Source organism: Pongo pygmaeus, chromosome 2, assembly GCF_028885625.2.
Source record: "Pongo pygmaeus isolate AG05252 chromosome 2, NHGRI_mPonPyg2-v2.0_pri, whole genome shotgun sequence".
NCBI classification, from domain to species: Eukaryota; Metazoa; Chordata; class Mammalia; order Primates; family Hominidae; genus Pongo; species Pongo pygmaeus.
In genome coordinates, this window is record NC_085930.1 from 192908915 (window position 1) to 192924505 (window position 15591).

The 15591-nt window shown below is 43.9% G+C and overlaps 1 protein-coding gene across 18 annotated transcripts in view; it reads left to right on the top strand.

Moving 5' to 3' along the window:
- Positions 1-612: 612 nt before the first annotated feature.
- The window catches only part of YEATS2 (YEATS domain containing 2), a 110285-nt gene continuing 95306 nt past the window's right edge, over positions 613-15591 (top strand). For 2 of the 18 annotated variants that reach the window (XM_063662466.1, XM_063662476.1), the window contains exons 1-2: positions 636-850; positions 7949-8068. The gene's annotated coding sequence lies outside the window, so the exon portion shown is untranslated. Of the gene's footprint in view, positions 851-936; positions 1059-7948; positions 8069-13071; positions 13194-13977; positions 14194-15591 lie in introns of those variants that run through there. The other 16 variants (XR_008501392.2, XM_054479993.2, XM_063662467.1 and 13 more) reach the window with 15 other exon arrangements.

A 15591-nucleotide genomic window follows, 5' to 3' on the forward strand; every position in this document is an offset into this window, starting at 1 on the left:
AAAATTTGGTAACATGTATGTAAAGTATAAAAAAAAAAAGTGAACTTCCTAAACCCACCACTCAGCTCCCGTAGTAAATCTTTATACAGTGAGAAGGGATTGAAGGGGAACAGAAGATCCCCGAAGACCAGCTGGGAGGCTATTCATAGTCTTGGGCAGACAGATTACAGGGTCTTGGGTAGGGTGGTAGAGTTACAATGAAAGAGAATGTTGGCCTCAAGAGATATTTAGATGGAAAACTGGACTTGGATTGTCACTAGCTAGTGTGACTGAGATAAGTCTCACGCCTTCCCTGCCTCAGTTTCTTCATCTGTAAAATGGGCTAGCAATAACTATTGTTATTTGTATACCCAGCACTTAGCACATGGGTTGGCACAAAGATGGCACACACAAACATCATAGTTACTATTGTGATTAATAGGGAAGCTCATACATGCCGGCAGAATGAATATTCTGTCAAACTTGGGGTTGAAATTCGCCATCTTCTGGGGCAGGAAAATGATGGACGACGGTGCCTTTGCGAGAATCGACGCCCACACTGCCCAGGAAGTGGCCTCGCGGGCCGGGGTCGCAGCCTGGACCAGCCCCGCCCCGCCCCGCCCTCATCCCTGCGAGCTCCGCCCCGAGGCCGCGCGCGCCGCCGCGCGCGCCCCGACGCGCCCAGCTGCTGACGTGCGGTGCGGAACGGGCCGGGCAGGCTCCACCGCGACGTGTGCTTCCGCAGGTTGCGGGGGTCGCTGGGGCCTCGTGGCGGGGCAGCTCCGCGGGGCTTCGCCCGCTCTCTCACCTCGCCTTGCTCTCCCGCGGCGGCCGGCGGGGCCCGCGCTGCAGCCGGAGACCCGGAGAAAGGGTGAGTGTTGGCGCGCGCAGGAAGGGACCGGCCGGGAGCGCGCCCCGCTCTCCGGGGCATTGTTTGGGCGGGGGCGGCGCGGGCACGTGCGCGCCCCTCCCCCATCGGCCGGCAGCGCGGCGGCGGGACCCGTTGAGGCCCCGGGGCCGAGGGGAGGCTCCCAGGTGCGGGCCGGGTAGCCGCAGAAGCGGGATTCTGGAATTGGAACGTGAGTTGGGGGCTTCCTCTTCAGCGGGGCGCTGCGCTGAGGGGATGCGGGTCCCCGAGCCACAGCGGCCGGAGCTTTTAGGATGTTAAGCTCTTGGCCTTGGAGGCAAGATTTGGCCCCAGCACCAGAAAGTCGTGGGTTTACCGAAAGGATCTTGGAATGCCCCTCCAACCTGTCGCCATCCCCACCGGCCCTCCCTGGGATGGAGGGGAGGGATCAGAGAGGCTTTGGGGGTCCAGGAATGGGGCCGGGGCCAACGCGCCGGAGCTGCGGGCAGTGCGGGGCGGAGTGGAAGCCTCGGAAAGTGAGGACTCCTGCAGGAAAGGCTGGCTTGAAGGGCTGTGGCCAGACTGCAGAAGACAATGAGGTTCTCTCCATCATGAATGTGATTATGTTAAGAAATAGAAACCAGAGGAAGAGAAATGCCATCAGCGATCTTACAGGCCTGACACATCATTTTTTTAAGTTTGATGTTCGCTAGTATTTTCATCTAAGCATTCAACAGTTACAGAGTTGACCCACGTTTTCTATTCGCTTTTCTCGCTCACATGTAAGAAATGCGATATAATATTATATAGTATTCAGCAATATCATTTCCCCTTTCTTAATGAGTAGAGGGTATTCAGCGTAGAAAAATTTAAAAATACAAGCAAAGCCAGAGAAAAATGCCCGCAGTTTTACGGTCTAGAGATACTACCCTTGGATGTATATTCCTGTTTGTGTATACTCTTGAAAAGATAGGGCAGGTGATGCCCTGATTAGGAGTTTAGTTTTCCCGGGAAGCCTTTGAAGGTTTTGAGAAGGCGAGTAGCATGATCCGACTGCTATGTAGAGGAAGAGAGCTGGGGAGGAACTACGAGGTCAGTTACTGTGCTCTTTGCAGTAGCTTGGACTAGGCCCATGGCAGGGAGATGGGGAAGTATAAACAGATTTTTAAATGTTTTAAGGTAGAATGAACAAGACTTGGATTGGTGAGGGAATGGTGGGAATCTTTGCTTTTTTGATTTTTGTTTTGAGCAACTGAGTAGATGGTGGTGCTGTTTACTGAGATGAAGAATGGAAGAGAGAAATTTGAGGTGTGAAAAACGAATTCTATTTTAGATGTATTAAATTTTAGATGTATGTTAGTTATGAAGTCGGTGTGTTGAGACAGTTAGATGTAGAGGGCTGGAACTCAAGGAAGTGAGAGGCTAGAGCTAGAGATAAAAATCTGGGAGTGGCTGGGCGCGGTGCTCACACCTGAAATCCCAGCACTTTGGGAGGCCGAGGCGGGTCGCTTGAGCCCAGAAATTCTAGACCAGCCTTGGCTACAAGGCAGGAATGACCCCGTCTCTTAAAAGAAAAAAAAATTGGGAGCGATCAGTACGTAAATGATATTCAAAGGTATGGTGCTGTGTGAGATCACTGAGGGGAAAGAGTGTAGAGAAGTGAAAAGGGCTCAGACACTCAAATACCTCTAGGTCTGGTAGAGGAAGAAGGTTGAGGAAAGGACACAGGAAACAGCAAGTGAGGTAGGAGAAAAAGCTGGAATCATGGCAGCCAAAAGAGGTGTTTCTGGAAGATGTTGAATTGGTCCTTTTATCAGGGCTTCTGAGATGTTCATTAAGGTTGTCAATCGGATTTGGCAACACGGAGGTTATTGGTTTTGGTCATTGGTCTTCCTGTCCATAGTTCTGGAAGTGGGAGGTGGGAACCAGATTAGAATAGTTTAATGGGATGTGAGGAAATGAAACTAATGAGTGCAAATTAGAAAAAAAGTGCCCCATTTCCATCTGCCCCAAAACTAAACTTGATCGATGAAAAATGGTGTCTTGTGTTTTTTTTCATTTATCGATTACTAGTATGTTTGAACTTTTTTTCACATTTATTGGCTATTTGTGAATTTTTTTTCCTGTTCTCTGGCATCTTTTGTTATTTCCTAATTGATTGTCAAAAGTTCTTTAGATATTAGAAATAGGTAGCTTGACATACAGCATGCAGAGTTCTCCCCACATGTTTCTCAGTTTCAAATGCTTCATGTTCATTCAATGGATGCATGATAGTTTGCTGTGGGTTATTTTTAATTATAAAATCCATAGGAAGAGGAGAACTAACATTTAGGTTGTTGATCTCTGAGTGCAGCCCACATATGATGTACATTACCCTGTATTTTCTTAAGATAGATTCTCAGAAATAGTTGGTCCTGTCCTCTTCTCATCAACCACGGATTTTTATTTGAATGTTCATTGCCACGTTCTTGGATTGTTCCCCATCTCCCTGCCTTTGCTCCTGCTCTGCTTTCAGTCTGTTTTCTATCGTGATACCTAGTAGACGGTGGGAGTTGATGCAGTTTTCTCACAGAAAACAAGACTTATGAAGCAGATTTTTTCTTTTTTCTTTTTTTTTTTTTTTTTTTTTGAGACAGAATCACAGTCTGTTGCCCAGGCCTGTAATCCCAGCTACTCGGGAGGCTGAGGCAGGGGAATTGCTTGAACCCGGGAGGTGGAGGTTGCAGTGAGTGGAGATCGCACCACTGCACTCCAGCCTGGGCGACAGAGGGAGACTTCGTCTCAAAAAAAAAAAAAAAAAGGCAGATACAAAAAGCCACGGGCTGTATGATTTTATTTATACTAAATGTCCAGAAACAGGCAAGTTTATTCACACAAAAAGTAGTTGCCAGGGGGATGAAGGGAGAGGAGAATTGAGAGTGACAATTAAGAGGTAAGCGGTTGCTTTTTGGAGTGATGAAAACATTATGGAATTAGTGGTGATTGTTGTGCAACTTTGTGAATATACTGAAATCCACTGAATTGCACACTTTTAACTGGTTGGTGTGTGTGTATGTGTGTGTGTGTGTGTATATATATATATATATTTTTTTTTTTTTTTTTTTTTTTGAGAAGGAGTCTTGCTCTGTCATCCAGGCTGGAGTGCAGTGGTGCGATCTCAGCTCACTGCAAGCTCCGCCTCCCGGGTTCACGCCTTTTCCTGCCTCAGCCTCCTGGGTAGCTGGGACTACAGGCACCCACCACCACGCCTGGCTAATTTTTTTTGCTTTGTGTTTTTTATTAGAGACGGGGTTTCACCATGTTAGCCAGGATGATCTCGATCTTCTGACCTCATGATCTGCCTGCGTTGGCCTCCCAAAGTGCTGGGATTACAGGCTTGAGCCACCGCGCCCGGCCGGTCAATATATATGTTTTTTGAGACAGGGTCTGTCTCTGTCGCCCAGGCTGGAGTGCAGTGATGCAACTATAGGTCATTGCAGCCTTGAACTCCTGGGCTCAAGCGATCCTCCCACCTCAGCCTACCAAGTAGTTGGGACTACAGGTACACACCACCATGCCCAGCTGATTTTTTTCTTTTTCTTTTTCAGTAGAGAGAAGGTCTCTGTATGTTGTCCAGGTCGGTCTTAAACTCCTGGGTTCAAGCAGTCCTCCTGCTTTGGCCTCCCAAAGTGCTGGGATTACAGGCACATGAGCCACCACGCCTGGCCTAAAACAGTACCTTTTAAGTTAAGTGAATTATATTTCAATTAAAAAAGTATATCCACACTCTCAAATAAATTAAAACTTAAAAACAAAATACATAACAGTCGCCAGTAGAAGCACTGCAGGTAAAGTTCAAGCCCCTCCCCACTGCATTCTCCTCACCCTCAGCTTTCATTACAACCACTTAACAGGTTCCCCCACAGCTCGCTCCTCAGACAAGCAGGATAAACAGCCCTTGCCTAGAACTAGTTCTACCTCTCCATGTCTGCAGTCATCAAAGTTTACATGCCTGAACATCTCACAGTTACTTTCCAGTGGGCTCATATTTCACCTCTACCTTCTCCGCTTACCGAAATGCTCTTCATCCTTCAAGAATCAAATTCCGACTCATCCATGAAGTTAATTCCAGCCTTTGAAAGCTTTTTTTCCCCCCAACTACCACAAAACAGATGATATGGAAACAATCTGCATCAGGCCAGGCGCGGTGGCTCATACCTGTAGTCCCAGCACTTTGGGAGGCCAGGGCGGGTGGATCATTTGAGGTCAAGCATTCGAGACCCGCCTGGCCAACACGGAGAAACCCCGTCTCTACTAAAAATACAAAAATGAGCCGGGTGTGGTGGTGCGTGCCTGTAACCCCAGCTACTTGGGAGGCTGAGGCTGGAGAATCGCTTGAACACGGGAGGCAGAGGTTGCAGTGAGCCAAGATTGTGCCATTGCACTCCAGCCTGGGTGACAGAGTGAGACACTGTCTCAAAAAATTAAAAAAAAAAAAAAAAAAAGAATTTACCTTAAAAATCTCAAAACCCTTAAACATCCCCCATACCTCATTCTTCCAGAAAAAGTATGTTGAACTGGTGGGGTAAAGGAATGGTAAAAGTGGCCGGGCGCTGTGGCTCACGCCTATAATCTCAGCACTTTGGGAGGCCGAGGCGGGTGGATCACCTGAGGTCAGGAGTTCGAGACCAGACTGACCAATATGGTGAAACCCTGTCTCTTCTAAAAATACAAAAAAATTAGTCAGACGTGGTGGCGTGTGCCTGTAGTCCCAGCTACTCGGAGGCTGAGACAGGAGAATTTCTTGAACCCGGGAGGCGGAGGTTGCAATGAGCCGAGATTGCGCCACTGCACTCCAGCCTGGCTGACAGCAAGACTCTCTCAAAAAAAAAAAAAAAAAAGGGAATGATAAAAGTTACCTAAAGTCAGCTCTCCAGGTGCATTAATGGATAGAAGCAGTGGCATGGATAATTTAGAAGAGCTGTTTTATCCTACAGTCTTCTGTGTGCTAGTTTGCAAGGTTGTAGACAGAGTACTGGCCAGAATGGATTCTGGGGGCTGACCATATTAGCAAATTGTGTAGTCTTAAAGCCGTTTTATTTATAGGAAAGTTGGTGTTTTTGACCTGGAAATATATAAGACTGAAATAATGAGACAGTGTTTTTGAGCTCAGCTGTCGTTTGCTCAGCTCTTTACATGTCGTTAGAAACGTCCCACATCACATCAGTCCTAATTACCAGATCTCTCAGCTTCTTGCCATTCAGGTCCAGTATAAAATTGTGATTATTTTTACGTAAAAGACCTGTTTTTGTTTTGGATGCCAGATGAGTTAAAGAAAAAGTGATATGTTAGCCAACAAATGGGAACATATTCAAAAGGTTTTGTGTGTCAGACCTGACTTAGAATAATTAGCATAGCATTTTTTTGTCGGTACTAACTCTGGTGAAAATCGTAACAGAATCTTCTGTCTCCTAGAGTTCCCTTGGTCTGAGTCTTTCCTTTAATAGAGGTTGGTGCAAAAGTAGTTGTGGTTTTTACTTTTGCGCCAACCTAATAGATAACTTCTCGTTGCTTCTGTTATAAAATGAGCATAATTTTGGAAAGACGATCAGGTGTATTTTATTTTTTCAGTTCTTTGTATCAATGGGAGGTGACAGTGTTATAAGTAATGGTTAAATGGAGAAATTTTAATTGACATTGAAATATACATTTTGATTTCTTTGGTAGGGCTTCTGCATGCCTAATGATTTTCTCAGTATAATATTAAAATGGATATATATTCTTAGAGTGTACATTGAACAGTCTTTGCGAGGAGTGGATGTTGTTGGGGTGAAGCTGCTGCCGTATTTAGTTTTCAAAATAGAATTCAGGAAACGGATCATATGTATTTGGATTACTGAAAGTCAGTTTCATTAAAATGTTCCTAAAGGGGCCAGGCGTGGTGGCTCACGCTTGTAATCCCAGCACTTTGGGAGGCCGAGGCAGGCGGATCACCTGAGGTCAGGAGTTCAAGACCAGCCTGGCCAACATGGCAAAACCCTCTCTCTACTAAAAAAAAAAAAAAAAAAAAAACCAAGCGTGGTGGTGGGTGCCTGTAGTCCCAGCTACTCAGGAGGCTGAGGCAGGAGAATCACTCGAACCTGGGAGGCAGAGGTTGCAGTGAGCCCATATTGCGCCACTGCAATCCAGCTTGGGCAACAGAGTGAGACTCCATCTCAAAAAAAAAAAAAGCTTCCTAAAGCTTCAACAGTAGACTTGTGTAGTACAAATCCCCTTCATTCTGGATCTCCCCACTTTGGTTTTAGGATTTAGCCTTTGTTCGTTCTGCTTGTTTCTTTTTCTGTTGCTGGCAATAAAACTTTCCAGTTATGATGCCTTATGCTTTTAATACCCTGCTGGATTGGATTTGTATGTGTATTTGCAATGAAAGCTTGTCTGCCATTTTCCTCTGATGGTGACTTTTGACCACATTTCCATAGGTTTGGAGATACTGTGTTCTCATTGTTGTTAGTTTTTAAATAGTCTGTTACTTTAGTTTTAATTTCTTCTTTGAGTCTTGAGTTATTAGAAGAGTGTCTTATTTTCCATATCATGGTGAGCTAATATTAATTTTTATGAAGATCAGAATGTGGCTGTAATATTTCTACATTTTGCAGTAATTGAGACTTTCTTCATATCTTATTATATGATTTACATTTTATGAACTTTTTTTTTTTTGAGACAGAGTCTCACTCTGTTGCCCAGGCTGGAGTGCAGTGGCGTGATTTTGGCTCACTGCAACCTCCACCTCCTGGGTTCAAGCAGTTCTCCTGCCTCAGCCTCCCAAGTAGCTGGGATTACAGGTATCCACAACCATGCCCAGCTAATTTTTGTATTTTTAGTAGAGACGGGGTTTTACCACATTGGCCAGGCTGGTTTCAAACTCCTGTCCTCAAGTGATCCACCCGCCTCGGACTCCCAAAATGCTGGGATTACAGGCATGAGCCACTGCGTCCGACCTTAATGAACTTTTATAGATATTTTTAAAAGATTTTTTTCTGTTGGGTTCAGAGTTGTGTGTATTTGTTAAATCTGGCTTGTTAATTACCAGATATATATCTATATCATCTTTTTTGTTTGTTGTGTTTGTTTTGTTTGAGACAGGGTCTGGCTCTTGTCACCCAGGCTGGAGGTGCAACGGTGCGATCTCAGCTTACTGCAGGCTTCATCTCCTGGGCTCAAGCAATCCTCCTGCCTCAACTGCTCAAGTAGCTGGGAGTACAGGTGCTCACCACTACTCCTAACTAATTATTGTATTGTTTGTAGAGATGGGGTTTCACTGTGTTGCCCAGGCTGGTCTTGAACTCCTGAGCTCAAGCAAGTCACCTGCCTCAACTTCCCAAAGTGCTGGGATTACAAGCGTGAGCCACCACGCCTGGCCTATCATCTGTATTTTTATAAATTGTCTTAATCTTTTAAATTTTATATAGAGATGTGTGATTTCTTAAACTTTCCTTTTTCTGTTTGTGTGTATGTATTTTGATATTATATTGTTGGATGTATAGTTTAAGATGTATTTTTGTGATTGTGCCTTTAAATAATAACATCATCTTTATCATGTTTTTTTGTCTTGAATTCTATTATTAATATTGCCTTGCTTACTGTCTTTTTGTTTGCATGTGTCTGTGTATAATAACTTTGTACATTCTTTTAAACATTTAGCTAGAGAGCCTTTGAAGATGTAGCAATATCAACAAATAGATTAATGATGAAAACTAATGTAAGGTAGTAGTTATGTTCCCTGTGGGCATTTATATTTTGGCAGATATTTTGGTTAATCCTTCATTTATGGCTGGGCGCAGTGGCTCACGCCTATAATCCCAGCACCTTGGGAGGCCGGGGCAGGTGTATCACAAGGTGAGGAGATCGAGACCAACCATCCTGGCTAACATGGTGGAACTCCATTTTTACTAAAAATACAAAAAAATTAGGCGGGCATGGTGGCAGGCGCCTGTAGTCCCAACTACTCAGGAGGCTGAGGCAGGAGAATGGCATGAACCCGGGAGGCGGAGCTTGCAGTGAGCCAAGATCGCGCCACTGCACTGTAGTCTGGGTGACAGAGCAAGACTGTTTCAAAAAAAAAAAAAAAAATTCCTTCATTTATTTATCCAGATAGTAATATTGAGCGCTTCCAGGAACTTTGGAGGGAGAAGGTAGGGAGAGCTGTGTTGGATGGGGCACGGTCAAGGAAGGCCCCTGATAAGGTGGAGATTTCAGCTGGAATCTGATAAAGCTAACCTAAGGAAAGAGCATTCCAGGTAGAAGGAACCATAATTCCAAAAGCTCAAAGGAAAATTGGGAGTATATTTGAGGGATAGAAAACCAACCTGTCTGGATCTTAAAGATTAAGGATGGAGAGGGAAACGGTGCAGTTCACATCTCTTAGGTCATGTTAAGGAATGAAAATTTGTTCTAAATGTTATGAGAAGCTATTTGAAGGATTCAAGCAGGGGATGACATGATCAGAGAAATAGTCTTACAGTCCTTTTCTAAAGTGAGGTATAGTTTACAGACAGTGAAATACAGATTTTGCGTGTACAGTTGGGTGTTTTTGCAGTTGCGTATACATACCCATCTAACCTACACTCTCATTAAGATTAGTGGAGCACTGTGGGAGGCCAAGACGGGCAGATCACCTGAGATCGGGAGTTCGAGACCAGCATGACCAACATGGAGAAACCCTGTTTCTACTAAAAATACAAAATTAGCCCGGCGTGGTGGCGCATACTTGTAATCCCAGCTACCTGGGAGGCTGAGGCAGGAGAATCGCTTGAACCCGGGAGGCGGAGGTTGCTGCAAGCCGAGATTGTGCCATTGCACTCCAGCCTGGACAGCAAGAGGGAAACCCTGTCTCAAAAAAAAAAAAAAAAAAGGTTAGGTGGAGCATCAGTAATCCAAAAATCTGAATCTTAAATGCTCCAAAATCTGAAACGTCTTAAGCACCAACATGATGCCACAGTGGAAAATTTCACACCTGACCTTGTGACTGGTCACAGTTAAAACGTAGTCAAAACTTTGTGTTATGTTTTGAATTATTTAAAATATTGTATAAAATTACCTTCAGGCTCTGTGTGTAAGATATTTATGAAGCATAAATGAATTTCATGTTTAGATTTGGGTTCCTTCCCAAAGATATCTTATTATATATATGCAAATATTCCAAAATCCAAAACGGTATGAAATCTGAAACAATTCTGGTCCCAGGCATTTTGGGTAAGGAATACTCAACCTGAATAAAATATTTCTAAGAAAAAGCCTTCATTCCTCTTCCCAGTCAGTCCCTAACACCAGCACCCCCAACTATGATTCTCATTTCTTTCACTATAGATTAATTTGCCTGTTCTAGAACTTAAGTGGGATAATTTAGCTTGTACTCTTGTGTTTGCCTTCTTTGGCTTGCCATAATCATTTTGAGGTTCATTTCTGTTGTTGCCTGCATCAGGAGTTCATTGAGTATACCACGATTTGTTCGTCTATTCTTCTGGTTTGGATTTTTGAGACATTTTTGAAATATCATTGGCTAATGGAAAATGGATTATAGAGTCTTATTCAGATATTTAATAAAGGAACACTGGTTGTCTTGTTTACAAAGGAGAATATATTTTGTTTTAAGACCATAGAAAGGACAGGGCCAGGAACTATAAAATCATTATCAGCATCTTAGGAATGCCTGTCTGTATGGAAGCAGATAGAAAATGATTGTACTATTCCTCTTCCCCACCTTTTTTTTTTTTTTTTTTTTTTTTTAACGAAGTCTCACTCTGTCACCCAGGGTGGAGTACAGTGGCGCAATCTCGGATCACTGCAACCTCCGCCTCCTGGGTTCAGGCAGTTCTCCTGCGCTGAGTAGCTGGGATTACAGGCGCATGCTACCATGCCCAGCTAATTTTTTGTATTTTTGGTAGAGACGGGGTTTCACCGTGTTGGTCAGGCCGGTCTCGAACTCCTGACCTCGTGATCCACCTGCCTCGGCCTCCCAAAGTGCTGAGATTATAGGCGTGAGCCACCATGCCCAGCCTTCCCCTCCCCACCTTTAAACCAGATGGGAAGTCTTGAGTGAGAGCCCAAAGTTCAGTGGTTCTGATACTCAAATGATGTGAGGCGCATAGAATTATTGAGATGATACCTCATATGATATATGGCAAATCTTTCGTGTCTAATTTATCAGATTTTACTCCTTTCTCCTCAAGAATTGGCTACTTTTTTTTTTTTTTTTTTTTTTTTTTTTTTGAGACGGAGTCTTGCTCTGTCACCAGGCTGGAGTGCAGTGCACGATTTCTGCTCACTGCCACCTCTGCCTCCTGGGTTCAAGCAGTTCTCCTGACTCAGCCTCCCGAGTAGCTGGGACTACAGGCACGCGCCACCACGTCCAGCTAATTTTTGTATTTTTAGTAGAGAAGGGGTTTCACCATGTTGTTGGCCACATCTTATATGTGTTTGCAAAACAGAATGGTAGAGTCCTGGGACAAGCTTCTAGGGTTCCACATCTTCCCTGACTCGAGAGCTAAGACTTCGAATTTCCAGTGACTGTACATTACATCATCTTTATGGTTTTTATTATACAATTTTCTTTTCAAAATTATTTTTCTCTTGGGGTTTATTTTAAAGTAGAAAACATTAAATGTTTTGTTTGGGGCCAGGGGTGGAGGCTTACAAATCTCAGCTCTTTGGAAGGCCAAGGCCAGAGGATCTCTTGAGGCCAGGAGTTCAAGACCACTCTGAGCAACAATTTGAGACCTCCCCCCCCCCGTCTCTTCAAAAAATAAAAAGATTAGCAGGTATGGGCACACACCTGTAGTCCCAGCTACTCGGGAGGCTGAGGCAGGAGGATCACTTGAGCCCAGGATTCCAAGGTTGCAGTGAGCTATGCTTGTGCCACTGTACTCCAGTCTGGATGGCAGAGTAAGACTCTGTCTCTAAAAAAATTATTTTTGGCCGGGCGCAGTTGCTCACACCTGTAACCCCAGCACCCTGGGAGGCCGAGGTGGGCGGATCACAAGGTCAGAGATTGGAGACCAGCCTGGCCAACATAGTGAAATCCCGTCTCTTCTAAAAATAAAAAAATTAGCTGAGAGTGGTGGCACACACCAGTAATCCCAGCTACTCAGACAGTTGAGGCAGGAGAATAGCTTGAACCCAGGAGGCAGAGGTTGCAGTGAGCCAAGATCGTGCCATTGCAATCCCGCCTGGGTGACAAAAGTGAGACTGTGTCTCAAAAAAAAAAAAAAGTTTGGTTTTCTTTTTGGTTTCTAACCTTTGTCAAAAACTCAGACTTGGTTGTTATTTGAATGGAAATGATATGTTTTAATTGATAGCATTTACTTCTATAAAGCTTTGTTTTCTTGTGTTACTTATGGAAAAAATCATTTATTTTCTATATTTAAATTGACAGCATTTACTCTTTTTTTTTGAGATAAAGTTTCTGTCACCCAGGCTGGTGTGCAGTGGCGTGATCTTGACTCACTGCAACCTCTGCCTCCTCGCAGGTTCAGGAGATTCTCGTGCCTCAGCCTCCTGAGTAGCTGGGACTGTAGGCATGCACTACCATGGCCAGCTAATTTTTGTGTTTTTAGTAGAGATGGGGTTTCACCATGTTGGCCAGGTGGGTTTCAAGCTCCTAACCTCAAGTGATCCACCCGCCTTGGCCTTCCAAAGTGCTGAGATTACAGGCCTGAGCCTCTGCATCTTGCCCACATTTACAGTTTATAATGAGGCTGTTTTAATGAGATAAAATTTTTTTTTTTTTTTTTGAGACAGAGTCTCGCTCTGTCGCCCAGGCTGGAGTGCAGTGGCGCGATCTCGGCCTCACTGTAAGCTCTGCCTCCTGGGTTCATGCCATTCTCCTGCCTCAGCCTCCTGAGTAGCTGGGACTACAGGTGCCCGCCACCACGCCAGGCTAATTTTTTGTATTTTTTTTTTTAGTAGAGACAGGGTTTCCCCATGTTAGCCAGGATGGTCTTGATCTTCTGACCTCGTGATCCGCCCGCCTCAGCCTCCCAAAGTGCTGGGATTACAGGCATGAGCCACCGCACCCGACCCGAGATAAAAAGTTTGAATTGGAGAAATGGATGACGGTAGTCTTATTTTAGTCGCAGCATTACATTTATTTCCATATTCAGTTTTTGTCTCAGAGTATAGAGAAAATTCTTTCTCACAGTCAAATTGTATATGGTAACAGATTTTTTTCCTAACAGTTCGTAGTACCATCTCAGTATTTTCAATTTCAGCTGATTCAGAAACTAAAGAGGATTAGCTGGACATTTTGTTTCAAAGTTGAATTGACCATATCTAACAACCGCTTATGTTTCTTTTCATAAAATCTACAAGTCAGACAAGAAGAGTCCAGAAGGTAATATTATCATTGGTCATTTGTTACACATTCTATTCACTTATTTGTTATATCACCATAAGAGCATGCCTCAGCAGATGTGCCTAGTCTTAGCTAGCTAGCATTTACTTGCATGTGACATGTACACATTACACATTATTATTCTTGTGAGACAGAAGCAGACCTGGATTATTTTTAAATGCCCAATACAGAGCTAAATCCTCTTAAAATGTGTTCATAAGAAGCTCAAATATATGCCCAAATGTGACAAGAAAAGCTTTATTCTAAAGGCTGCATAAAAAATGAATTATCTTGGCAGCACAAATGAAGTCATTGTTGGTTTCTTCCTTTCTGCCCACCCCCTCCCCAAATTCCTCTCTTTTCTCTTCCTAGTCTTCCAGTTTTACACCAAAAGTCAAAGAGAGGGTTTTTTTTTTTAAGTCCCTCAAGTGAGGATAAAATAAAAATAAGCTTTGTTCAAGGATCCCCAGCCGTTTTAGGGGGAGCCACCGTTATTCTTGAGATTACTTGGGAGGTAGGATAAGAATATACAGATTATGAAGTCTGTAGAATGGATAAGTGAAGATGTTGCTGGAGAGGGACTCATCTTTGTAGATAATCTCCTATGACTCTTGGCAAACTGTGGAAGACAGGTGCCTGCTGAGGAAGTAGTATGGTACAAGGACAAGTTTAGGTATCTGCTGGGCTGTATCCACCTCTGATTCTAGGTTTATGTGTAATTAGGTGTTTTTAGAGACCTATCTGCATTAAGGAAGAATAAATTAAGTTTATTTTTTTTTTTAAGGTTGTCTTTTTTATGTAACAGCCCAAGATGTTCTGAGGCTGTCTAAAATTAATTGCAGACCAAATGGAGAAGGCTGAAGAAAGAAGACCGTACTTTTACTTTTTAAAAGCTTTAAACAGCCGGGCACAGTGGCTCATGCCTGTAATCCCAGCACTTTGAGAGGCCAAGGCGGGTGGATCACGAGGTCAGAAGATTGAGACCATCTTGGCTAACACGGTGAAACTCTGTCTCTACTAAAAATACAAAAAAAAAATTAGCCGGGTGTGGTGGAGGGCACCTGTAGTCCCAGCTACTCGGGAGGCTGATGCAGGAGAATGTCGTGAACCTGGGAGGTGGAGCTTGCGGTGAGCCGAGATCACGCCACTGCACTCTAGCCTGGGAGACAGAGCAAGACTCCGTCTCCAAAAAAAAAAAAAAAAATGCTTTAAACATAGAACATAATAGTTGGGTTCTGGGCCTGTCCAAAAATAGTCATTTATATTCTGAATTATAGCAGGTAACAGATGAATATGAACAAACATTAAATGGCTTGATTCATGATGTTTATAAATGCTGGGGGGTTTTAGAATATTTTTAAGGTTAGTGATATAACAGCAGATAACAGCTGTAGGAAAAGTGTTCTCTCAGATGTGGGACTTCCATATGTAACATTACATAATGAGCCACTCTCCTAGCTGAATCAAGTGAGTCTGTTTTTGAGATGGGTGAAAGAACTGGACTAAGAGCTGAGGGACTTTTAAATTGTATTTTTTGTTTGTTTGTTTGTTTGTTTGTTTGTTTGCGATGGAGTCTTGCTTTGTCACCCAGGCTGGAGTGCAATGGCACGATCTCGGCTCACTGCAGCCTCCACTTCCCGGGTTCAAGTGATTCTCCTGCCTCAGCCTCCTGAGTAGCTGGGATTACAGGCTCACGTGGCCACGCCTGGCTAATTTTTGTATTTTTAGTAGAGACGGAGTTTCACCATGTTGGCTAGGCTGGTCTCGAACTCCTGACCTCATGATCCGTCTACCTTGCCCTCCCAAAGTGCTGGGATTACAGGCATGAGCCACTGTGCCCGGCCTAAATTGTTATTTTTGTTTTAACTTTGAGTGAATACAAAATGAGTATTTTTGAGTTAGCATTTTATGTTCTTTTATTTTTTATTTTATTTATTTTTTTATTTTTTGAGACAGAGTCTCACCCTGTCTCCCAGGCTGGAGTGCAGTGGTACAATCTCGGCTTACTGCAGCCTGCCTCCTGGGTTCAAGCGATTCTCATGCCTCAGCCTCTCGAGTAGCTGGGATTACCGGCATGAGCCACCATGCCCAGCTAATTTTTTTGTATTTTTAGTAGAGATGAGGTTTCACCATGTTGGCCAGCCTGGTCTCGAACTCCGGACCTCAGGTGATCCACCTGCCTGAGCCTTCTAGAGTGCTGGGATTACAGGCCTGAGTTACCGCACCCGGCCTAATTTTATTTTAAAACATATTGTTACCTCAGTAATTCTGCCTCTGGCTAGGGAATCTTCCTTAGTGGTAGAGCAGAGGTTTGGAAATCAGAGAGCTATTCTGGTCTCTTTCATAGATTAACACTGTAAGGGATAATCTAACCACCCTGGACCTGTTTCCTTATCTT